This window comes from Cervus canadensis, chromosome 5 (genome assembly GCF_019320065.1).
Source record: "Cervus canadensis isolate Bull #8, Minnesota chromosome 5, ASM1932006v1, whole genome shotgun sequence".
In the NCBI taxonomy this organism is placed as follows: domain Eukaryota; kingdom Metazoa; phylum Chordata; class Mammalia; order Artiodactyla; family Cervidae; genus Cervus; species Cervus canadensis.
The window spans coordinates 66459916-66485503 of record NC_057390.1 but is presented as its reverse complement, the minus strand read 5'-3'; the positions used below and the strand labels follow the sequence as shown (position 1 = coordinate 66485503).

Genomic DNA, 25588 nt, shown 5'->3' with positions numbered 1-25588 from the left:
AGTACTTACTGTCCGTGTGAGGGACGGTGAGGTGGCTGGAGCCATTCCACAGTGGACAGTGCTAAGACATTGTTGTCCCTCCTCTATATGGTCAAACTAGAAATCTGAACATTAAACATTTTACTAACAAAAGTGTAGCACAAATTCCATTCTTAAAGTCTTATATTTCTGATTGTATCCTGCTCTATAATAGCAATATTTGGCTTCAGATCAATGTTTAACATTTGGCCATTTTTCCACTTTGGATGAGTGTTCACTAAAGCTCTAAAAGGACCCCACTGAGCCTTCTGTGTTTCTTTCCTGCACAGATACCTCAGTTAAAAGCAGCACCTCCACCAGAGCTGAAAACAGGTTTCTTCTCTCATCTCTTCCTCCTGCTGATTCTCAACCTTCTCCTGGATCATGGTTGTGGAGCCAGTTCAGAGATCTCGTGGAGATGCAAGCTGAGAACCCCCACACTTCCTCTGGGGAAACTGTGTCAGCTGGCGCCCATCCCACTGGTGTTGAGCCAGCCCAAGTCGGGTGCCATTAACCCAGATGGTGCTGCCTCTTTCAGAATACCCACTCCTGGTCTTCCTCCAGCAAAGAGGAAGGACCCCGGTTTTTGTCCAGGTTGCAGCTGCTCTCTGGTCTCTAGCCATGCCTGTTAACACCTATTAACACAGAACAGATCAGAGCCTCCACCTACTCCATGCTCTGGGTGGAGTTCTGAAAGTGAAAGTCGCTCAGTCATGTCCGACTCTTTGCGACCCCATGGACTATACAGTCCATGGAATTCTCCAGGCCAGAATACTGGAGTGGGTAGCCTTTCCCTTCTCCAGGGCATCTCCCAATCCAGGGATTGAACCCAGGTCTCTCTCATTGCAGGTGGATTCTTTACCAGCTGAGTCACAAGGGAAGTGGGAGTTCTGAATTGTCACAGAGTGGTCCACCTGGTGTGCAAAAGGAGGAAAAGAAGCGGGCAGCAATAACACCCCACACTGATGGCAAATGCCTGCAGCTGGAAGAGTCCAGCATCCCCACAGAATCACAGTGGACGGTGGTTCACATTTTCAAGTCAGCCTGCATTTCAAACATCATGTCACTTGCCTGATAAATTCATGGCATTCACGTGAGCCAGACCCCTTCTCCACCTGGGGATCAGAAAAAGTCACAACAGCCAGCAGAGTCACCTCGGTGAGTAAGGACACAGGTTGCCGAGCTAGATGGAACTGCAGTGCCACTGATGCATTCTTGTCACTCTGGGAACCTCCTACAGGAACTTGTAAGTGTGCACACGCACACACACACACACACACACACCAGCCACACACACACTCCCTGCCTTCACTATAACTTCCATCTTGTCATATTTTAGGGAGCAGTTTGCTGTGTTACTCTGCTCAATGGGCTGCGTAGGTTATAGCTTATAAATTCTTTCCAGAATTTCAAACCTTCCTTTTTTCCTTTAGGGTTACATTTTGTATTTTCCATGCAGTTTGCCTTTCTGGAAGAATGTTCTTGGGGATGAGTAACTTTGGTTTGCCCAGATGGCCTTCCTTTCAACCAATTTCCATATTTTTAAGGATTCTTTATTCTTCTATCTTTTCAAAGTGGTATGTTTGATTTGAGATTTTAGGCTGAGACACTGCTTTTTACTGCAAATTCCTGCCCATATGCCATTGTTCAATCTTTTGAGGAAGACTGGGTGAACTCTGTTAGCTGAGATCATCAGGGCACTGTTTCTCAAAGGAAGATCTCTGTCCACAATCAGCATGCTCCCTAAAAATGCAGACTGCTGGGTCTGGTTGCAAACACATTGACTTAAAATGTGGGTGGGGCAGGAGAAGGCCCTGGAATCTGCATTGCTTACAATTGCAGCAGGTGGTACTTGCATACTGTGGAGTGTGAGAACAACCATTCCACATGAAGGAGCAGGAGGAGTGAGCTTCCCGGGTGCCCTTGGGGGCTGCTCTCCTTTGCATATCTCCTCAATCCATGGCACCCAAGCTGGAAGAAGGACCCCTGTACTGGCTCTCCTTGCCTGTCCTTGTAGGTTTCAGCAACTTTCCCATCTTGCAGAATCCTGATGGCCATTCTGAAGGCAAGCTGCGCTGAGTTGGACTCCTTGGAGATGAACCTGGCCACAGTGCCTGGGTATGGGGCCGTGTGGACAGAAGAGTACAGCTGAGAGATGGGTGCTTCCCCACACTTCCCACATGGAAGCAACGTAAAAAATGAAGATATTTGAATTCACACTGAGATCAGATGCGACTTCTTGAGGCTGGCCTAGAGGCTCCAGCCTCCACAAGCCTGGTCTGACCGCACAGAGGGCTAAACGCGCAGCACACCTGTTGCCTGTTTGTCTGCAGGGCTGCATAGATGTCTGCTGCTCTTGTCCAGATGAGAAATGGATGCTGGCCTGCAGGAATAGAGAGGCGAGGCTGAAGCAGCAGATGCTGAGGGTGGGAATGTTAGCCGTAACAACCGAGTAGATGAGGGGAAGACGGAAGGGAAGGTATCAGAGGGCCGTGGGATCTGAGTCCAGCTGGGATGTGGGACCACGAACAGAGCAATGACAGAGACTGGTCTTCTTGCTGCGGGAGATGTTTCTTTACTTCTTACCTCTCTCCTCCGTGTCCTGGCTAAAACCACATGCTTTTCCCTGGTCATCTGTTCCAGGGGCTTCTAAGAGAAACTGGAAGACAGCGATGCTCCAGGTGTTGGAGCAGATGATTGCTTTCTCCTCCCCAGCCCCTTTGCTCCCACTAATGATGGGTGGGGAGTGTTTTCATTTCCCATTTTATTTCTTAGTCAAGGCTCATACAGCTATGTACCTTGTTCCATGACTTGGCAGGGGCTAAGACAGGGATTTTATCTCTGGCCTTTTCCATCCCTAAATCAATGTTTTCTGTGCTTTTTCAATCACCACTGACACCTCCATCTCTGTCACCACATTGACAGATGACCCTTTGGCTCTTTGTATCAGTCTCAAAAACGAAAGTGAAGTTGTTCAGTCGTGTCCGACTCTTTGCGACCCCATGGAACTGTAGCCTACCAGGCTCCTCCATCCATGGAATTTTCCAGGCAAGAGTACTGGAGTGGGTTGTCATTTCCTTCTCCAATCTCAAGCTGTGGGCAGTTTGGGCTCCGAGGCTCCTAGGCTGCACCCAAGGTGCCCGGCCTGTAGGTGGCAAGCAGAGCTCTCTGACTCCCCGAAGACCAAAGTCCCAGGGTCCTTTGTGCTCCAGCGAGTCACTCAGTGTAACCCCTTCTTAACCTGTACTTCCTAATCTGCTTGCTGGCCCTTCATGACAATGAGATGCAGGGTCAGTTTCCAGACAGGGCAGACCCAAGAGACAACTTTGCTTTAAACCCAGGGGTGGATTACATTTTGTTGAGTCTGAAGTTTATACAATTTTGGAGAGTGTCTTCAGGAAAAAAGAAGAAACGTATATACTACTTATGCAAAATTCACAGAAAATACAGAACTGTGCAGTTGAGGGGCCCTGAAGATTATACTCTGTTACCTCCCCAGCTATCTATCTGCCTCTGCTCAGGGCTGTTGAGGGCAGGCAAAACCTTGATCACTTTTCCCTTCTGCTCCCCTCTTGCCCTGCACAAGTGCAAAATCACAGTATCCTTGCATCTGAAAAAGGCAGTGTCATCCCAAGGCCCTGGAGGCCCCTTTATAAATGTCAAGCTAATTATTAGATGATTAGATAATAGCTACAGTGTGTGCCGTCTGGGTCAGCTGCTGCTAACACAGTACCCCGAGGATACCAAGGGATGTGTTTGCAAAGATGAGAAGGACTAAGTGCTTTAGGGCTTGATGGTGAAACAAGCTCCCAGGGACCCTCTGTCAGGGAGACACCTCCAAGGCAGAGGATGTGGGGGTGCGGGGGGAAGAGGCTGGGCCAGGTGCAGGTCTCTTCCCTACGGAAAGAGTTCTCATGCTCAGTCGTGTCCGACTCTGTGCGACCCCACGGACTGTAGCCCGCCAGGCTCCTCTGTCCATGGGATTCTCCAGGCAAGAATACTGGAGTGGGTTGCCACACCCTCCTCCAGGGGCTTTTCCTGACCCAGGGATCTTACTCTTCTGTCTCCTGCATTGGCGGGCCAATTCTTTACCGCTGAGCCTGCAGGGAAGCCATCTGGGAAGCCAAGGGTAGCAGCAGAGTTTCCTGGGCCAGCTAAGCTCTTTACAGGCATTATTTCTTTTAACCCCTTAATCAGCCGTTTAAGGTGGAAGCTGTTATTACTACTAATTAACAGATGAACTGAGGCCACACCAGTAAGTGGTGGAACCAGTATTTCAACCCAGAACAGGTGAAGAGCACCCTGGGCTAAGCTCCCTCTCTCTCCATTTTTTTCCTAGATACACAGGACACTTGGATTGCAAATGACACCTCCCTTCCCAGTCCCCTCAGACCTGCCCACATTCAGGACTTCCCACAAGCAGGACAGTTGAAGAACTTAGGCAACGAACAATGTGAGGCCGTAGCATGGCTTCTCTGGTTCCCAGAGAGGGGTTAACTGGGTTGATGATTTGTAGGTGTGCTCGGTGGAAACGTGGGCACTCCCCAGAGATTGCTGGAAGTGGGGAGGGGAGGAGGGCATCTGATGGGAAGGGGTGGGTGGAGGGGTCAGGCAGCTGCAAGAAACCCCCACTTCTGAATCCAACCAGAGCAGCACCACCTTCACCTCATAAGCTGGGCCGGGCTTCCTGATAAATTTCATGTTTAAGCAAAGGGATCTGCATCCCCAACATGTTACAGAACCACACGAGTCCCCCAGCCCCACACCCCCCACACTGGCTGGCTGCGTGGGAGAATTACACCAGGATCTGCAGGGAAAACAGATCCTGACCTTCCCTGTTAAGGTGATTTGGTGAAGCATATGAAACTCTCTGAGCAGTATTTTCAAATGCATTAGACAGAATACATAAGATTATAAAGGAAACCAATTACATTGAACTACAGTTATCAAAATATTTTCTAAAACCTCAAATTTGCAATCTAGTACCACATGCGCTTCTTTGTTCACTCATTCAACAAGATCTAGTGACAGGCCTAACAACCCCCATAATTCTCAAGCTGTGAGGAGCTTAAGCAGTAATTTAAGATATCTGCAACCAGTCCAGTCTGGTAGGAAGAGTCTGTGTGATTTCTGTTGGTGGCAAATCACAGACACAGCTAAAACACCTGAGTTCCTTTTGCCTACACTCCTAACAGCAAGAAATGCTAAATTTTGGCCAAAATATAAAGGTATAAAAGATTTTTCCCATCCAAGTGTCCGAACCCTTTGAATTCTGTCCGTGGGCCCCACAGCCCCTAATGGAAATCTATCAGCACAGTGTATTGTCAGCCATCTAAGTTCTTATCCCTAATCATCAGTGTTGGTACGTTTTGCTGGAGCAGTTGGCACAATGCCCTGGCTTGGTGCTCATTCTCTGCTCTAAGTCCTGGTGACTGTGGGGGCAGTGGTGGTGGGGTGTCTACACATCTTTTCTCCTGGATTGTGATCAGGTGCCTCTGGCCCCAAGATGAGCTTTAACTGTTCCCTCCACCAAGGAAAACTGCAAATGGAGGCCTGCAGCATCCCACCCTGGGTCTGAGGGCATTATCCATCACCCCAAAACCAGAACACTCACTCCTGCCCCAGCCTGTCCTCATGTGTGTGCTGCAAACCCACTCCAAAGAGGGAGAGTCCAGAAGGACCCATCAGGTAACTCACTCAGCCTGGTCAAAATAACAGACCAGCTCTGCTGCAAAGGCATGGGATTAGGCAGCCTTCAGAGAGCTATTTTGGGATGGGTGGTTTCTTTTTTCTCCCTCTGATGGTTTGTTTTCAGACTCATTCACAGAATGCCACAGAGGTCACGGGAGCCGAGGAGAGGGTGGCACTTTCTCCCCAATGCCTCTGGTGGGGTGGGGAGGGGGGTACAGGGTTCAGCATGCCTCCACCACTTCTCAGGAAAGAACTGCTGTTGTTTGCAACTTCTCAGAAACCCCATAATGTGCCCAGTCACCTCTCTGGTGGCCCAGTGCTTGGGAGACTCAGGCTGGAAGATGGAAAAGGCCAGGGTGGGGCCTGGATGAGCCTGGACAGAGTCAAGAAGCTGGAAGGGAACTCCAGAGGGTGTGCAGCCACCCTATTGCCCAGATAAGGAACCCAGTGCTGGGTCCCAGGGGTCAGTTAGTTCAGTTCAGTTGCTCAGTCGTGTCCGACTCTTTGCGACCCCATGGACTTCAGCACGCCAGGCCTCCCTGTCCATCACCAACTCCCGAAGCTTACTCAAACTCATGTCCATCGTGTCAGTCATGCCATCCAACCATCTCATCCTCTGTCGTCCCCTTCTCCTCCCACCTTCAATCTTTCCCAGCATCAGGGTCTTTTCCAATGAGTCAGCTCTTCCCATCAAGTGGCCAAAGTATTGGAGTTTCAGCTTCAGCATCAGTCCTTCCAATGAATATTCGGGACTGATTTCCTTTAGGATTGACAGATTGGATCTCCTTGCAGTCCAAGGGACTCTCAAGAGTCTTCTCCAACACCACAGTTCAAAAGCATCAATTCTTCGGTGCTCAGCTTTCTTTACAGTCCAACTCTCACATCCATACATGACTACTGGAAAAACCATAGCTTTGACTAGATGAACCTTTGTTGGCAAAGTAATGTCTCTACCTTTTAATATGCTGTCTAGGTTTGTCATAGCTTTTCTTCCAAGGAGCAAGTATCTTTTGATTTCATGGCTGCAGTCACTATGTGCAGTAATTTTGGAGCCCAGGAGTCAGGGGCTGAGACAACAAGAGCAGCTCTCATCCTCTTTCCTTGGGCCCGACCTGGTCTGAGCCTCATGTGGATCTTGCCCTTGAGGTCTCAGCGACCCCAGCTGTGCAGTAGCTCCTGCCACAGAGTCTCTAAACATTGGGGCCAGAGACCTCCCACCTGCAGGCTCCCCTGCCGAGTTAGAGTGATGCTGCTTCCTGCCTTGGTGCTGGAGGTGCGCCCCATCCCTGCCCCAGCACCACCCAGAGCTGGTGGCACTTCCAGTGGTGACTTTGCCCTGGGGCTCCATGGGTTGGCATGTGCTGAATGGACCAGCACAGGCCCCTCCAGCTTTGTTTTCCATACCTGAACAGATCATACAGATCCTTGCTTCAATCTCTCGTATGAGATGACCCCTTCAACCCTCTGCTGTGGGCCACCTGCAGATGTCTGCATATCTGCTCTCTGCTTCTTCCTTGAGTGAGTGAGTGAGTGAGTGAGTGAGTGAAAGTCACTCAGTTGTGTCTTGACACTTTGCGACCCCATGGACTATATAGTCCATGGAATTCTCCAGGCCAGAATACTGGAGTGGGTAGCCTTTCCCTTCTCCAGAGGATCCTCCCAACCCAGGGATCGAACCCAGGTTTCCCACATTGCAGGTGGATTCTTTACCAGCTGAGCCACAGGAGAAGCCCACTTTTTCCTTGAAGACACAAACTGCTCATCCTGACCCAGCCTGGTAGGTACCTCCTTCTCCCCAGCCCTTTCCAGGCTTCTTCAGATTCTGCATGTTCTTGTTGACCTGGGATAAACAGTAAGGAAAATTTCTCTCAATTTCCCCCAGCCTCTAGGACAAGGCCAACTTTGATGACCAATGCCAGCGCACACCCTCCCACAGTGAGGCCTAAAACCTCCAGCCTGGACCACGCACACAAGTTCTGCAGGCCCACGGCCACGTGGTGCACAAGGGGGGATGGTGTGGGGGTTCTTGACTCCCTGTCTGTGGCAGCCCCAAACCCCACCTCCAGGGCTTTGGAGGCTTCACACCTTTCCTCCCCTGGCCTGTGAGATTCTTTCCCATGAAAGGATCGAAGCTCCTTCATCCTTCACCCAAGGCAGACTTGACCAGCTCAGCTGGAGCCCTCACTGCTCTGGAAGATGCCCAGGGATCTGAACCTGAAGCTGGAAGAGCCCAGCCCCCACCTCAAGGAGTGGGGAGGAAGTTCAGAGCCACAGACTCACTGGATGGTGCGGGAGGGGTGCTGGCCCCCAAAGTAAGGCCTCCCACGCTGAGCCATGAGGGCAGCTGGTTGGTGCCCCATACTCAAGCCTTGTGTAGCCCCTTGTTCAAACCAGGAAGCCCAGTGGCTTCACAGGGCAGTTAGTGAAGGCTTTGTGGGGTGGTGGGACAACGGGTGAATGAATCCTGGATGATCAGACCCTCTGACTGTGGCATGTGCCTACTGCTTCCTTCCCCCTGGAGAGGTGGAGGCCCAAGAGAGCCCCTCTGTTTTTATGCAGTTTGGGGTGCCTCCTTCCCAGCCCTCTGGTCCCTTTTGTCCCCTTGTGCTGAAGATGCAGGGAGCAAAGAGCACTCCAAGTGGGCCTGAGATGGGAGAGCCACACAGGCACGGCTGTCCACACACTCTCCCCACCTGGAATCTTCATCACCCACCTCTTGCCCAGCGCCCACCTTCTCTCTCACCATTCCCTCTCATCCCCTCCTGAGTTCCAGCCAGAACCGCCCAGTGACCACATCTGAACATGCCAGGCTCCTGCAGGCCTCACGGATGTGGCCTAGCCACCCCAGGCCCAGGTGAGACACCTGGTCTACAGAGCTCCCTCTGTGAGGGCGGGACCACATCTTGCTCTTTGAACCCCCTCAGTGCCGGCCACAAAGTTCTGGGTTCAGAGTACATGTTCACAAAATACTGAACAACTTTATTAGCACCAGCTGTGTAACCCGCAGTCTGCACCGTCCAAGGCACAATGCTCTTAGTCTTTGGCAACTTAACAAGCCAGGAGGAGAAACTCAGAGACCAACCCCACCGGACAAGAGAGGAGCTCACTGAATTGGACACACAAATAAACAAGATTTAAGAAAACAGAAGAGTAACAAAATGCAACTAGAGTTTCTACTACCTCCAGAGTGAGGCATGCCCACCGATTTATTTGTCTGAATGCAGGATAAAAATGTTCTGTTTATATATATTTTTAGCTTTTAACTATGCTATGCTTATATTTCTGAAAGTTCTAATGAGCATGATATATTTGGGTAGCAATTCATGCCACATAATTTAAAATATGTATTTATTGGAGGGCGTGCTGAAAGACATTTTACTAATCAGAATATTGGATTAAAATGGGCTTAAACTGTGTTGGGTGAGAGCCTGCTGGTGGAGGGAGGATCAGGAGGGCTTTCTAGGGGTCTGGACCCCCCATCCCCTGCCCTCCATAAAGTACACAACCCCCTAGGGTTCTCATTCCTTCCCAGAAGGTGTGGCCTGCCTGCTGCTGCTCCAGCTCCTGTGATCCAGAGCCGTGAGCCCCCAGGCCTAGGCAGTGAGCATGGACCTGGCTCTCAGAGTGTCCTGCCCCCTTTGCTGAGGGCTTCACCCCTAACTCTAGGAAGATGTGCTCCATTACTGGAAGGGGCCTCAGCCCCGCCCGCCTGGGAGAGTAGTTCCAATGTGGGGAATGCAGATGGAATGGTTTTCTGTTCTGCTTTCCTAACAAAAACCCCTTGGAATTTATGTCCCTGCACATACCGTTCCACGTTTCTGCTCACATTCTTCCTCCTGCTGCCTAGAAACCTTTAAATTTGCAAACAGCCCTGCCTCGGCATTTGGGAGGTCAGAGCCATTCATCACCCCCATGTTTTATTTCCACAGGGATTCTTAAAGTCCCCACAGAGAGTCAGCCTGGGGACAGGCACCTTAGATTCCAGAGAAAGATGATGGGGTGGGGGCAAAGAGTGCTTTTTCAGGACCTCATTTTAAACTTTGTGCCAGGTACAAGGCAGAGTATTTTGTAATGTAACTGGTGCTCCCAGCAGACTTGGGAGGTGCAGATTAGCATCCTCAGTTTACAGATGAGGAAAGTGAGGTGTGGTAGGCTGAGTAATGTTCCCCATCCCTGCCTGAGATGGCCATGCCCCAATCCACAAAACCTGTGGCTAGGTTCCCATAAATGGCAAAGGGGCTTGGCATGTGATTAAGGATTCGGGGATGGGGAGACTGCCCTGGATTATCTAGAGGGACACTACGTTATCACAAGGATCCTTATAAGAGTGAAGGAGGAGGGTTAGAGTCAGAGAACGATGTAGTGATGGACACAGTGGTCCAAGTGATGCAGGGCCACGAGCCAAGGAATGCAGGAAATTTCTAGAAGCTGGAAAAGGCAAGGAATTGGATTCTCCCTCAGAGCCAGAAGGAGAACAGCCCGGCAGACACCTTGATTTTAACCCAATAAGACTGATTTTGGCACCTTTCCTCAGAACTGTAAGATTGTTTAAGGCACTAAGTTTGTGGACTTTTGTTTCGGCAGCAATAAGAAACTAATAAATAAGGCATTACTTTTCCCAAGGCCACAGAGCTGGGGAGAGGCAGAGGGGGGATTTCAATCCAGGTTGGTCTGACTCCACAGGTCCAAAAGATGTTAAGAAACTTTTTTACTGGAGCTCAGAGCTGGCCTAAGGTGCTGTTGGTTGGCCAGGTAAGAGAGGTGTCCCAGGCCTACGGCAGAGGTGGACCGACAGATACTTGAGGCACTGGACAGTGAGGGGTCCAGGCTGAGGAGGAGGTGAGGGGAGTGTTAGGTAGTGAGAAGCTCACAACTGCAAAACGGCTCTATCCTTCCTCCTCGAAGACCCACGACAACCCTCTGTTCCCACAGGGCTTAGGATGCTGGTGCAGCCCCTTCAGTGACCCAACTGCTGAGGCTTCTGCTGATGGGCCAGACTGGACTGGGGGCCAGTAGAGCTTCTACCCTTCAGTACATGGTGGCAGGGTGGCCTCCCTGACACTCTCAGAAGAGATGGTGCCCAGCTGTGCCATGACCTGGCACAGGACCCTGGATCAATCACTGAATCACTCCTGTCCTCAGTCTCCCCATCTGAAAAATGGGATGATGATGCCTCCTTCATAGGGCTGCTGGAAGGACTGATTCCCTGTGCCCCTAAGAGGGGCTGAGTCTCAGCTGGCATGCAGTGCTAGGATGACTGTACCTCCCCTCTGGCGATGTCCATTCTGGCCGGTAGGTGTCTCTGCTTTGCTGGTGGCCAAATGGTTTTAATGGTGCCCTTGAGTCCAAGTCACAGGTCCTTAGTTTCAGCCACCATGCTTGGTAAATACGTCTTTGTGGGGCTGCCCTCCTATTCGGTCACGGGGAGAAGTGGTCTCTCAAACTCTTCCCCATGGTGGTAAGGAGACATCTGGTGACCGAACCCCTCTGACCAGCAACCCCTGAAGGAGCATCATTGCTCCTGCTACCCCTCCCCGTGGCCAGAATGCTGGGGGAAACCAGGCACAGACCTCCCTCCTCGCTCTCCCTCCTGATTGCTGTGGGGAGTGTGGGGTCGGGAGATGGGGGACAGAGGAACCGCAGGACAGAGCCAGCAGTGGCAGCCTCTTCAAGTGATTCTTCCCGGATTTGTTTTGAGAGTTTTATTCGGTGACACATCTACCCATGTCGCTATATTTATCTGTGAGAGAGGCAGGATATTTTTGAACGGACGTAATTTCTGGTTCTTTCCCTCCAGGGGAAAAAAAAAGAGTTTCTCATTCCTATTCATTTCTTCCTGCCTCTTCCACACTTCTGTATAAACACACCCATGCACACACACACACGCACACACACAGAAACATCCACACATATGCACGCACACACAGAAAGGCAGACTCTTGGTTCAACAACTACAATTCTGAGACTGTGGTTAACTCAGGCCTAGTTAACATGATGGATAAATAGGCAGACAGACAGAGGGAATAAACAGAAACTGAATAAATGACCAAACCCACAGTGAAGAAATTGTGGGTATGGGCGTTTATTTTTTTTTCTCTTCCAACTTCACTGAGCACATACTGAGTAGGAAGAAAATTGACTGAGGGCAGGAGAAAAGGCCCAAGGGACACCTGCTAGGGTGGGGGGCTGGAATGAGCAGTTTGCTCTCTGGCTTCAGTGGAGTTGGCGAACCAGGCTCACAGCTGACCCAAGCTGAGTGGGTGGTGAGAAAGCTGAAGCCAGGTTCAGGATGGCAGGGCAAGTTAGAGAATGGTGAGATGAACTGTTCCAAGGATGAACACCCACCTTTAGTTCTGCATTTACTTGGAAATAACCAACAACCTGCAAACGTCTCTAGGAAGTGAATGTCGCCAGGAAAATCAGGAAGGTAGGAGATGGGGAACCACAACTTAGGCCTCTGCAGCTGTGTCATGCACAGGTTCCAGGTGTAAGGTCCAGGTGGCTGAAGTCACAGAGTTTTCCTTCTACGTTCCTTCCAGAAGTTTTACAATCTTAGGTACTACGTTTACGTACATTTAGATCCACTTTGAGGACTTCCCAGGTGGTGCAGTGGTAAAGAATCCACCTGCCAATATAGGAGACAAGAGATGTGGATTCGATCCCTGGGTCAGGAAGATCCCCTGGAGGAGGAAATGGCAACCCATCCCAGTATTCTCGCCTGGGAAATTCCATGGACACAGGAGCCTGGTGGGCTGCAGTCCTTGGGGTCGCCAAGAGTCCAGCATGACTGAGCACATGCACAGATTCACCTTGAGGTAATTTTCATATAGGGTGGGACATGCGGCTTAAAGTTTGTTTCTTAATTTTTTGTATGTTTTGGACATTTAATTCTTTTCTAATCATTCATTAAAAAGAGCATCCTTTCTCCAGTGAATTGCCTTTGTACTTTTGCAAAAAATCAGTTGACTAAATATGTGAATCTATTTTTGGGTTATTTCTTCTGTACCATTGATGGATATATATATAAAACATATAAAATATATTTTCATATTACATAAATATACATTACATAAAATACATTTCTACAGAAGTAAACATATATATAAAATATATACCATATATTTATTTGCATATATTATATATACACTTATATACATTAATATAAATATATTGTTATTATATAGTAGTATTATTAATACGTATTTGTTTATATTTCCCTCTAAAACCATACCACCCTCATGACTGTAGCTTTATAGAAAGTCTAGTAAGTCTTGAAGTCAGATAATGTGGTTCCTCCAATTTCGCTCTTCTTTGAAATTGGTTTGGCTCTTCAAGGTCCTTTGCCTTTGCATATAAATGTTGGCTTTAGTGTATCAATTTCTATTAACAACTTTTGCCTAGAGTTTTGTTGGAATGGTACTATGGAATGATACAGATCAACATGGGGTGAATTGTTAAGCCCTCCCTTTAAGGCTTCCCTTTGCATCTATCTCTTAGGGAAAATTTCCCTTCACCCTCTTGATCCTCCCCCAGCAATGTATTGCTGTTGTTACTCAATATTTGTTAGGATAGGGTGGGGGTCGGGGGGCAGCCTCTGCTGTTCTCCTTTGGTTTCAGCTTGGGCAGGTGCTGTGTCTGGGAGGGGGGACAGTTCAGTGATTCTGTCCCTCCCCCATCGGTAGGGGACTTCTGGTCTGCATGTAGTTTTACCCCTCTCCCCCAGGATTGAGCGCTTTACTCTTCTTCCAACTGCCATGGATCCTGTGCCTTAAGGACCATGTGGTTTGCTCTCCTTTCCCCAATGGTTATATATGTATTTTTCCATAAAGGATATACGGAGAAGGATCTGCATGGAACTTTGTGCTTCTCTGAAAGCACTGTTCCCTTTCCCCAGACCTGAAGCAAGAGATAGGTCTGCCCAGGTCACTCATCCTCTCCCCATCTTTCTTGCAAGCATCCAGTGTTTCCCATGGAGAAGGGCCTGTAAGCGGGTGTGGATTTCCCTGAAGCCTGCAGCTCTCAAGGGGGCTATACATCCACACAGGCCCCACATGTAGCTTTTAACATCTCACTAAAAAGTTTGGTTGGATTCTTCCTTCCAGCTTATATGGTGTACAATTCCATAACAGGTAATTGAGGACCTGTGTCCCATCTCTCCTTGGTGGTGCCTGCTTTTCCTTAGATTTCAGCTTAGTTTATTGCCTTCCATCACAGTTCTCTAATGAGTTCATGAAAATGTGTCATTTTGTAAATTATTTGGCACTTTTTTGGGGTAAGGGTTAGAGCAATGCACTTTGCAGAGCTCTGCACTCTAAGTGGGAACCAGAAATCTGACCGATCTTTTACATTTAAAAGTCCAGATGCTTACTTTATTGAGCAATGTTAGAAAAATCTTTATAAATAGAATTTGTATTTTCACTTTGGAATCTTTGAGAGTATGAATCACTCGATGCAAAGCTAAAGGAAGAGACTAATATGTCTTTGTTTCTGCCTCCTGCAACTGGTTTCTTTTTGTTCTTTTTCTTATGTGTATTTTTAAATTTAAGTTTTGCTACAGAGAGGTACCACCACACACCAGTCAGAATGGCCATCATTAAAAACTCTACAAGTAACAAATGCCGGAGAGGGTGTGGAGAAAAGGGAACCCTCCTACACTGTTGGTGGGAGTGTAAATTGGTACAACCACTACAGAGAACAGTAGGGAGTTTCCTTAGAAAACTAAAATTAGAATCACCATATGATCCAGCAATCCCACTCCTGGGAATATATCCAGACAAAACTAATCCAAAAAGATACTTGCACCCCTATGTTCATAGCAGCAATAGTCACAATAGCCAAGACATGGAAACCCATAAATGTCCCTTGACAGATGAACGGATAAAGAAGATATGGTATTTATACACAATGGATTACTACTCAGCAATAAAAAGAATGAAATAATGCCATTTGCAGCAAGATGGATGCAACTAGAGGTTATCATACTAAGTGAAGTAAGTCAGAAAGAGAAAGACAAATACCATATGATATCACTTATATGTGGAATTTAAAATATGACAGAAAGGATCCTATCTATGAACCAGAAACAGACTCACGGATGTAGAGAACAGACTTAATGGTTGCCAAGGGGGAAGGAGATAGGGGAGGGATGGAGTGGGAGGTTGAGGTTTGCAGATGTAAGCTATTATATATAGAATGGATAAGCACCAAGATCCTACTGTATAGCACAGGAAACTATATTCAGTATCCTATGATAAACCACAATTGAAAGGAATATAGGAAGAGAGGATGTATATACGTGTATAACTGAGTCACTTTGCAGTACAGCAGAAGTTAGCACAAAGTAGTAACTCAACTATACTTCAATTAAAACCATTTTAAGTTTTGGCTAGGATATATTTCACATGGTTCAAAATTCAAAAGACTCTACAATAAAAAAATCTGCCTCTCCTTTTTATTTCCCTACCACCTTGTTCTGTCTACAGAAAGCCAGTGAGACAAGTTTCTTGTTATCTTATTAGAAATATTTTATGCAATTATAAGGAAATACTTCTATTCTTTTTCCACTTCTTTTTACACAAATGGTAATATACTTTATGGGGCTTTCCCGGTGGCTCAGTGGTAGAGGGTCCACCTGCAATGCAGGAGACAAGGCAGGAGTTGCCAGTTTGACCCCTGGGTTGGGAAGATCCCCTGGAGCAGGAAAAGGCAACTCACTCCAGTATTCTTGCCTGGGAAATCCCGTGGACAGAGGAGCCTGGCAGGCTATGGTCCATGGGGTTGCAAAGAGTCAGGCACGACTGAGCACACACACAGTCACAGTCATTGTATTCCTTGCCTTCTTATGTGCCAGGCTCCTTGGAGGAACTCAAGTGAACAGAGGTGAGGACTTCTAGGCTGAGACACTGTCAGTAAGACACATTCCCTGGGAACACGTATCTAACACATGGAAGCTAACATTGCAAGTAGCTGGACTAGAGTGGGCAGGAGTCTCTCTGGCAGGAGGTAGCTCCTGGCTGGGCCAAGGGCAAGCTTCTGTGCTTTGGGTTAAGCAGGCAGGACCCCAGGAAAGGTCTGGAACTCTCTATCCTGAGGAGTGTGAGAGAGCTTAGTTTTTATTTTTCAGTAGAGTATGGACAGAGGGAAGGGAAACAAGATTACATGATGAGGCCCATACCTGGGAGAGACAAGGACATAACTGTGAGCCCAGAGTGGTGGTGGAACGTGCAGAGATGGGGGTCAGGACAGAGCTAACATCTCTGGGATGGAGCTAAACCCCCACAGAGAGTCTGAGCCAATCTTATCTCCTTCTTAGGGGCAGATCCACCTGCTGACTTGCTGGTTACGAAGTATTGCAACTGCATCTCAAAGATTCAGTCATTTAGGGACTTCCCTGGAAGTCCAGTGATGAAGACTTTGCCTTCCAATGAGGAGGGAGTGCAGGTTCCACCTCTAGTTGGAGAGTTAAGTTCTCACATGCTATGTGACCAAAAATAAAACCCAGAAACAATGTCATAACAAATTGAATAAAGACTTTTAAAAAATGAATCACATTTTTTTTAAAAAATCTAAAAAAAAAAAGATGAATTTATTCAGTTCATGGAACTGTCCCTGAAGCATCCCTCTGTAACTCCCCCTGCCTGGGCAGTGTCTGGAACCATCCTGTCTGTCCAGTGGGCTAGACCACCCCTGTCAGGGATGCAGGGATGCCCCACTGCAGCCTGCCGGCCTCCCCGGCCCTGGGCTCCTTCACCCCGCAAGAGCTGGAGTCCCCGAGCCTGGCCGTGGCTGCACCGGGCAACTCTCCTGCGCTGGGTGCACCTTCTCAGAGCTGCAGGTCCTTGGTCTCCCCCAGGACCGAAACTGTGGCCATTTCTGGAGCCCCCAGGCCCCACATAGCCCACAGTGGCTCTCCCACCACTGCCCTGCTAAACCTGTGTGAGAGCTGATGTTCTGGGGTCCACGTCTCTAGAGGTGGGAGACAGGAGAGCCGTGGCTGTCGCTGAGGGGTGGGGGTGGCAGGGAGACTCTGTAGGTTAACTACAGCTAGCCAGATCTGATGGCGTATTCGTTTCCAGGCTCTGCCTTAAGGTTGTTAAACATGTTACCTTCATAAATCCTCATCCCTATGAGGCAAGACTAATTTTACCCCCATTTAGGAGAGGAAGAAACTGAGGCCCTGACTTCAGACAAGAACATCCCTCTGAGAATCACTCAGTGTGGAGACCGAGGACCCAGCTCCTCGGCTGCCAGCCAGCTGCCCTGTCCAGGTACCGCTGCACGCAGACCCGGACTTTCCCCTGACCTGCTGCCCAGTGAGACTCGAAGGAGGGAGAAACAGAGGCTGACTCAGGGACAAGCTGGTGGTCCCAGGTGTGCCCAGCTCAGATCCGCTGGGCCCCAGCAGGACACAGGGCTGCCCATGTGCCTTCCCAGGAATATTTGGTGCCCAAGGGATTAGAGGCCACCGGCCGCAAATGCAATCACTAAAGGGTTCAGTCAAGGGAGGATTAGCCAAGGGAGATTTGGAGGAAGTTATCCACAAATCACTGTGGCTCCTGGAGGCAAAGATTACTTGGGGATCAGAAGAGGTCCTGTTGGATGAGCAGAAGCCGACAGCAGGACGTCGGGTGCTTGCTTTCCCAGCACCCCCTCAGAGAGCCCAGGCTGAGTCTCAGGGTGGTGGGGGCCCTGGCCAATGGGACGCTCCCTGGAGACTGAGCCCTGCAGGAATGGGTGCCTGCCTGGGGTCAGGCCTCTGGCTTTGGGTCACTCCCTCCCTCCTGGGGCCCCACTGTTCTCATCCACCACGTGAGCCTCCTGCAACCCACCAGGAGGCCACCAACCACAGTGGGCAAGTGCCCCAGCTGCCAGCAGGGGATTATTTGATTCTAGGCTCTGCACCCTTATGGATCCTGCCTGCCAGAGTCCATCATCCCTCCCCCGTACAAGGCAGTAACTGAACCTCCCCCCCATATGAACCTACACGGGTTAAAGGAAGGGTTTGTGACATGCGCCCGGCATGGTAAGAGCGCCGTAAACAATCTGTGGTTATTGTCAACCAAGGGGCCTTGCCAGCACTCCCATTCTGCGAGTGAGAAAGAGGGCTCCATATACGGCCCCATGCTGCCACCTGGCAGTCACAGGGAGGGAAATGAAACTGAAGAGTGTGAGGAAAAGAAGGGCCTGAGTTCTCACCAAGCAAAAAACGCTTTACATGAATTATCTCATGCAAGGACAAGATACCTAATAACTCATATTATATAGAGTGGCATTGCTATTTCTGTGGCCAGAAACATTACTTGTGTCATTTGACTTAATCTTACAACACCCATTCAGGTGGAGATTTATTTTCTCCATTAAATAGATAGAGGGCAGCAAGGTTCAGAGAAGTTAAGTAACTTCCCAAGGTCACACAGCAAGCAAACTCAGAGCGAGAATTGGAACCTGATCCGTTTGGAAGCTGAGCTCCTAATCATCTGAGCATCATGTGCCTCCCCCAGAGAAGCTCTGGATCCTCTCACAGGGCACGGGGTTTGGCAGGGAGGACAGGTGTGAACATGGAGGGGGGACTCAAAGAGAATCAAGCACTTTGGTCAGGAAGCATCCACTTTCATTTTGGATCAGATACTGAGGGCAAGGTCACAGCCCAGCAGTCTTCAAAGTTATCAAAGCACTTTGCAAACATGTGTTCCATTCCCTCAAATGTGGGCACAGAAATGGAGATTCAGAAGGCAGAGCCTGGGAAGAAATACCGTAAGTAAGGGAACCTCTTCATTTTCACCTTTATCCTTTGCGTGTTTTATATTTCTCCCGGTGCATTTGAACCACTTTGAGTAAAACATAACATCACAACAGGGAGGACCTTAGAGATTGTCACGCTCATAGTGGGCACTCAATAGTGTATTCAGTGAAAGAAAGAAGAAAGGAATCCAGTCTGGGGAAACTGAAGCACAGAGCCAGGGAGAGATGTCCAAAGGGCACACAGCTACCATAGATTTGGGCCTAACTTTGGGTCTCTAGTCACCACCTGTTTTCTCTCTACTCCACTAACAGTTCCCAGAGTGGCTGCACCGCAGAGGCAGCGGACGGAAGGCCCACCTGCCAGGTGAAGGTTCTGGGGAGCAAGTGAGAGCTTCAGAGCAGGGGAGTGGCCTGCCAGATCCATGATGTTTTCCAAATAACTAGTCTCTTCTGGTTCCTTCCACTGGCTATGAGAAGGTTCTTCTGGAGAGAGGGAGGGACCGATCTTGCAAATCCTAGACCTGGGCCCGTTATCATATCCAGTCCTGGGCCAAAACAGCTGTTCTGTCTTCTGACTGATTAACACTTGGCCCAGACTGGTCCTTAATTCTTACATCTCCAGTCCCCCCACCCCCACCCCCGAGGGCTCCTTGAGGGAGATGAGCATCACCTTTCCTCTACCGTCAGGCTCCTCCTGGACCTGCACTGAGCTTACGGGGTGATATCTCCCCTCATTCAGCTACCAGGGACCCTGAAGCACGCCAAAGCCTGGATTAGGCCCTTTCACAACATTATTTTACTTAATAATTCTCACAACCACATTAAGAGGCAGTAATTTTTTCTCTTTTCACTAGACCTGTTTTTAGGTTCAGAGAAAAACTGAGCAGAAAGTATAGAGAGTTCCCGCATACCCACTGCCCCACCACCTTCCCCACCATCAACATCCCCCGCCAGAGCGCTACACGCTACAGTCAATGAACCTATGCTGACATGACATGTCCTTATCAGAGCCCACAGTTTATCCTAGGGGTCACTCTTGGTGCTATAGTTCTATGGGTTTGTGGAACAGAGCAGAGCCCTATGAGGCCTTCCCAGGGCAGACTCCTCCCCCATACCCTCTGCTTTAGCTCCTCTATGAAGGACCAAGATAAGAGCAAGTGATGCCCGTTTCCTGAGTTGTATTATAGATGCTAAAAGCCCCCACCAAATGAAAGACATTAACTTCTTGATGACCATGAGCACATAACCCCCAGCCTACTAGGGTTTGGCTGCCCCCCAAGCAGGGGCTCTGAGGCAGGAGCCAGTTCCTCTCCCAAGCCATGCACACAGCTTTGGAGTAAGTTTCATGTGTGCCTGAATTTCAGCTCTGTCCCATGAGGCTTTGGGCAGACCCCTAGTTTCCTTGTTGTGGACTTAATCCTTGCCAGCAGGTTCCAGGGTTGGAGACAAAGGGGCACACCTCCTAGCACCTGGTGGCTGGCTCTTATTCTTGACCCAGGTGGGATTGCCTGGCTAGCTCTAGCTTGGAAATACCTCCTGTCCAAAAAATGTGTCTAAAGGGGGCCAGGGGTCCTGGAGCCCACCTTCCAATTTTCTGGCTGGCAAATAGAAATTAATTAGGCCTCCATTAGAGCCATTACAACTTTATCACCCATGAAGCAGATCCATGTGCCCCATCTGATTTTCATTTCCGAAGTCAGGTAGCAGCACTGACCTTTCTGCGGGGTGCTGGGGCTGAGAGGAGCTTGTTAGTGTGAAGTCCCTTCCCTCCCAGCAAAGGCCAGGCAGCTTCTCACTTGCTCTTCTAGCCCAGTGGAGCAGTTGGCGCTCCTTTATGGGCACATCAGGATTTCTGGGGAGTTTGTTAAATGCAGACTCCAGCCCTACTCCTGTTCCCAGCTATTAAATTGGGGTCTGCAGAGAAGGCCAGGAGCCTCTGTTTGCACCAAGCTGTTCCCGGTGATTTTGGTTTAGAAACCACTGCCTTAGGGCACCCCAAGGCATCTGCCTCACCACTGGCCCCTCCAAGGAGGAGAGCCCAAGAAGCAATGCTGGGAAGGTTCCTGTGAGTTCATAGAGGAGGAAGGATCTCACTGTCCTTCATCCTTCACAGAGAGAGGCACTGTTAGCTTGGGGTAGGAACCCAGGCTCTAGAATCACAAACACAGCACTTTAAACACCAGCTCAGCCACGAATATTAGCTGTGTATCCTTCTCGGATTACTTCTAACTTTCAGAATCTACTCAACATTAAAATGAGGATTCTAGTAACTATTTCAAAGAATTGTGCTTCTTGAGATTATATGAGATTCATTAGGGAAATGCATAACACCAGGCCTGGTAGGTGGACCTATTATCAATTTGTTGCCTTTCAACTCCAAATTCACCTTTCTTTGCTCTGCTTTGTAATACTCAATTGGACCCTTGTTTCTTCTCTACCAGCTGGTGTTCAGTTCAGTTCAGTTGCTCAGTCGTGTTGAACTCTTTGTGACCCCATGGACTGCAGTACGCCAAGCTTCCTGTCCATCACCAACTCCTGGGCTTACTCAAACTCATGTCCATCGAGTCAATAATGCCATCCAACAATTTTTTCCTCTTTCGTCCCCTTCTCCTCTTGCTTTCAATTTTTCCCAGCATCAGGGTCTTTTCAAATGAGTCAGTTCTTCCCATCAGGTGACCAAAGTATTGGAGTTTCAGCTTCAGCATCAGTCTTTCCAATGAATATTCAGGATTGATTTCCTTTAGGATGAACTGGTTGGATCTCCTTGCTGTCCAAGGGACTCGCAAGAGTCTTCTCCAACACTACAGTTCAAAAGCATCAATTCTTTGGCATTCAGCTTTCTTTATAATCCAACTCTCACATCCACACATGACTACTGGAAAAACCACAGCTTTGACTAGATGGACCTTTGTCGGCAAAGTAATGTCTCTGAGTTTTAATATGCTGTCTTGGTTTGTCATAGCTTTTCTTCCAAGGAGCAAGTGTCTTTTGATTTCATGGCTGCAGTCACCATCTACAGTGATTTTGGAGCCCAAGAAAGTGAAGCCAGCTGGTGTAATGTTAGGCTTTGTCAGTGGAGGGTGCTAGAGGGACACTGTAAGGCACACAGAGGCAGAGTGCCCCTGCTGGCTGCAGGGTGCCTTTTTTCTTCCTACAAGGTGACTGCCAGCAGCATCTGGGCCCTCTCACCCAGCAAGGCCCCCCTGCAGGTGTCCTCCAGTCAGCAGGAGCCCTGTGAACATCTTCACCATCCAGCGGGCGGCAGGCACACTCTTTCCAAAGTGGCCTGGATCTCACCCAAGTTATTTCTTTCATTGTTGGGTAATCTCCTTCATCCTTAGAGGCATCAGCTGCTTCCTGCATTTTCTATTCCTCTATTCCCTAGAGTCTTCTATTGCCCTTTTTAATGGTTAATTACATTTCACTAGTTAATAATTCTTTGTATTAAAATTTCCCTATTCAAACAGCTGGTATGATTTTTTCTCCTGAATGGACCCTGGCAAATATAGAATAGGTATTTTAATGATGTGTGCTCTCTATGTATGTGAAAGTATTTTTACATACACTATTTAACAGGCAGGGGAAAATGACCACATACCACCAGAAGCTGTGATGATTCTGGAAATCGTATCCCTAAGCTGAACGACTCAATTCCTTCTTCAAGGAGTTCTTGGGTGTTACTACTATATGCTTCTCAGGGACAGTCTAGGGGAAGCTGTAGGGAGTGATGGTGACATGAACACAGCCATGAAGAAAAGTACCACAGTCCTCTGCAGAAATCATGTAGCACTCAAAGATTACACTAGGAGAGACTGATAAAAAAGGACCAGAAACTAGTGATGAGGGACATGCTCAAGAAGAAGGGAGCACAGCTCTTTGAGGGTAAGAAGAATGTGTGACGCAGGAAAGACTCAAAGCTCAGCCTGTGTGTCCTCGGCCATGCCGAAATACTGTGAGTGACTGCAGGGAGGTTGGGAAGCTTCAGTACACAGCCCTCTTTCTCCTCTTTGCAGCGTATGCAGGTGTCAGTAAAGGGAGGAATGTGTTAAAAAAGAATCCATTTACATTGTTCTTTAGGTATACGTGAACCCCACAGATCCCATCAATAGGGCAAGATTCTGGTACCCAAGTTGGGGAAGAGCAGGTGAAGTTCCCCTCCCCACCCAACCCATAGGAAGCTGGCTCAATGAGGCTTCCTTCTGACTGGTTCTGTTACTTTTTCCCACCTCAGCAGCTGGTAGCCAGGATGGAGGCAAGCCTTGGATGGAATATCTGTGGTCAATGGTCCGGCCATGTGCTCTTGTCTCAAGGCTATGTTGGAGGCGGGTGTGGCAGGACCATGCATGATCATGTTGGTGGGACCCCAGGGTCCCAGTGGTGAGCTCTGGGCAGTGTCTTCCCAGTAGGGACATTCTGCCCCCTGCATGGACCTAAGATCCCCAACTACATGCCCTAAGCCGTGGCGGTCCAGACAGCAAGGCAGTTGGAAGGGAAGCATGTAAGGACCAAAATCCCATTTGAAGAAACTGAAGGTGGCCAGACAGAGAGGTATTTGCAAGACTGAGATTACAACCCAGGGCCCTACATTACGTGCATTCACTGAGAGTTAATGCAGCCCTTTCAGCCATGGAAAGGATGGGACTTTCTCAAGTACAGAGAAGCTGAGCTGGGCTGTAATTAGTGGAAGTGGCCACTAGGTGTCACTGCACCACCACCAGCCCTGGCTGCACTGTGGCCAGGATTCCACCTTTCCAGAGCAAGGTCAAAGCTAAAGACCAACTCTGGCTGAATGGAGAAGCACTGTTTTTTTCATCCCATGCATACAGTTTAAAAAACTTTTTAAAAATTGAAATATAGTTGATGTTCAATATTTTATTATTTTCAGGCGAGTTACAAATGATTTGACATTTGCATACATTATGAAATGATCACAGTAAGTCTAGTAACCATCTGTCCCCATACAAAATTATTACAATATTATTGACCATATTCCTTATGCTATAATATACAGTGAAGGGGATTGAACTTCTTTCATTGAAAACATCGTAAAAGGAACAGCAACTCCCAGGTCAAAGGAAAAGAGTCCTGTTTATTTCCCTAGAGAGTGGGTCTCTCTCTACAGACAGGACAGCTTAGATGGCAGCAACGGCCAGGCTGGCTGGAGACTCCCACTGAACCCACACTGGAGAGCTGTTGCTGCCACATTGCTAGGGGCTTGTTTTTCCTGACTAATTGCTTCCCCTTAATGATGACTGTGACTTAGAATCCTTAGGCTTTGGCTCCCCAAGTGTGTGCCATGGAAAGGACCTTAGACAGCTCCAAGTTCAGCCCCTTCGTTCTAAAGAATGAAGTCCAGAGAGGGAAGTCCAGCACCAAGACTTGAACCTGAGACTCCAGAGGACTTGCCCAGTGCTCTGTCCACTCAACCAGGCTTCCTGTATTCATACTATACAAGCTCAGCCATTCATTCTTTTAACACTACTGGCACTCACTCTATGCTATTTTCTCTTCTTTGTGCCTGAACAGAATTGGAAACATCTAAAGACAAAGGATGACACGGCATGTCAGTGATCCCATCAGAGCTGCACAGCAGGGGGGTGGGGGGATCAGTTCCCTTCCCCTTGGTCAAGAGTATTTACCAATGTCATCCAATCTTTATGCAAAAAGGGGAGGGGGAAGAAATGAGATGGAGTCGGGTAGGTGATAGGGCAATTGTGCACACAGGGCAGCCTAGATGGCAGCAATGGCCAGGCTGGCTGGGGACTGCCACTGAGCCCACACTGGAGACTTGAGTTCGAAGGAACCTTTGGGAGGCGGATGCTTTGAAGCTGGAACAACTGTGAGCTCCAGGGGGCAGTGTTCTGCCACATCCTGCTCGGTCCAAGGCACTTCCAACGCACAGAAGAAAGCAAATCTTTTAAGGGAACAGAGGGGGTGTTTAAAACAAGAGTCTAACTGTGGGGAAAAAAAGAAAGACATAACAGTCTGGACTTGAAATTGATCTCAGGAAGGCAGTCATTTTATCATTTTGCCTGTCTCTTCTCTTACTCAGGCAATTAGATAGTTGCAGATCTGTAAGTTTGGGGAATTATGTCTCTGTGTCCAGCCCCTTTCAAGTGGTTCTTCTCCTGTCCGTTGTCCAGAGTTGTTCATATCTTTATATACCCTCTGGGGGCATGCAGTGGTCTCGGAAAGAATGGCCTAGAATCTGGCTAGAAGGGTCTAGAACCTGCTGCAGCCTGGGCACCCTGGAGACTGTCCACCTTCCTCTCCACTGACCTCCACCAGGCTGCAAAGTTGGCCCAACTGCCCATCTCGCATCCATCTGCTCAGAACCAGGCCAGCGCTGCTGCTCGACTCATTACTGACCACTCCGCTGGGATATTAAGCACTTTAGACTCGGCTGGGGGATGGTTAATCAACAACCTTGTCAGAGTGATGGATTCTTCTAGGATTATTGCTTAATGAGCTTGTTTAGAGGTAAAAATCAACGAGGACATCAGTTCTAGGGGAGCAGGAAGGAGAGCAGTGAGCTGGGAGGTGGAGGGGAGGGATCTCAGATATTCTAGGCAGTAGTGAGGAGCTGGGGGTGGGGAAACATGACGAGAGGCCGCTGACCAGAACAGAACTTAAGCTTGGATTCATCAGGCATTTCATAGCTGCCCTGGTTGCTGCAGCCCAGAGCACCTCACCACTCAGTGGAGCTGCAAAAGCGGTGATTCCTAGGTGATTCCTTAGTGATTCCTAAGTCATCCAAGGACCACGGGCATCATTTGCTGCGCTTAGTCACTCAGTTGTCTCCAACTCTTTGTGACCCCGTGGACTGTAGCCCACCAGGCTCCTGTGTCCATGGGGATTCTCCAGGCAAGAATACTAGAGTGGGTTGCCTTGCCCTCCTCCAGGGAATCTTTCCAATCCAGGGACTGAACCCAGGTCTCCCATGTTGCAGGTGGATTCTTTACCATCTGAGCCACAAGGGAAGCTCTTGAGCTTTAAAAAAAAAAGAAAAGAAAAAAGAAAGCAGATTCCCAGCTCTAGCATCAGACTTTCTGGATCAGAATTTCTAAAGCTTGTTATAAAAGTTATTCCAGGTGACTTTAATGCCCAGTGAAGTCTGAGAGCCACAACCTGATTGGCA

General features: G+C 48.7%; 1 protein-coding gene across 3 annotated transcripts in view; it reads right to left on the bottom strand.

Annotated features, from left to right (window-relative positions):
- Nucleotides 1-2325: 2325 nt before the first annotated feature.
- Nucleotides 2326-25588, bottom strand: part of CAPN13 (calpain 13) — a 117766-nt gene continuing 94503 nt past the window's right edge. The window contains exons 23-25 of one of the 3 annotated variants that reach the window (XR_006269496.1): nt 12283-12334; nt 7420-7549; nt 2372-2401 (exon numbers count right to left, since the gene is read on the bottom strand). The gene's annotated coding sequence lies outside the window, so the exon portion shown is untranslated. Of the gene's footprint in view, nt 2402-7419; nt 7550-11919; nt 12335-25588 lie in introns of those variants that run through there. The other 2 variants (XM_043469017.1, XM_043469015.1) reach the window with 2 other exon arrangements.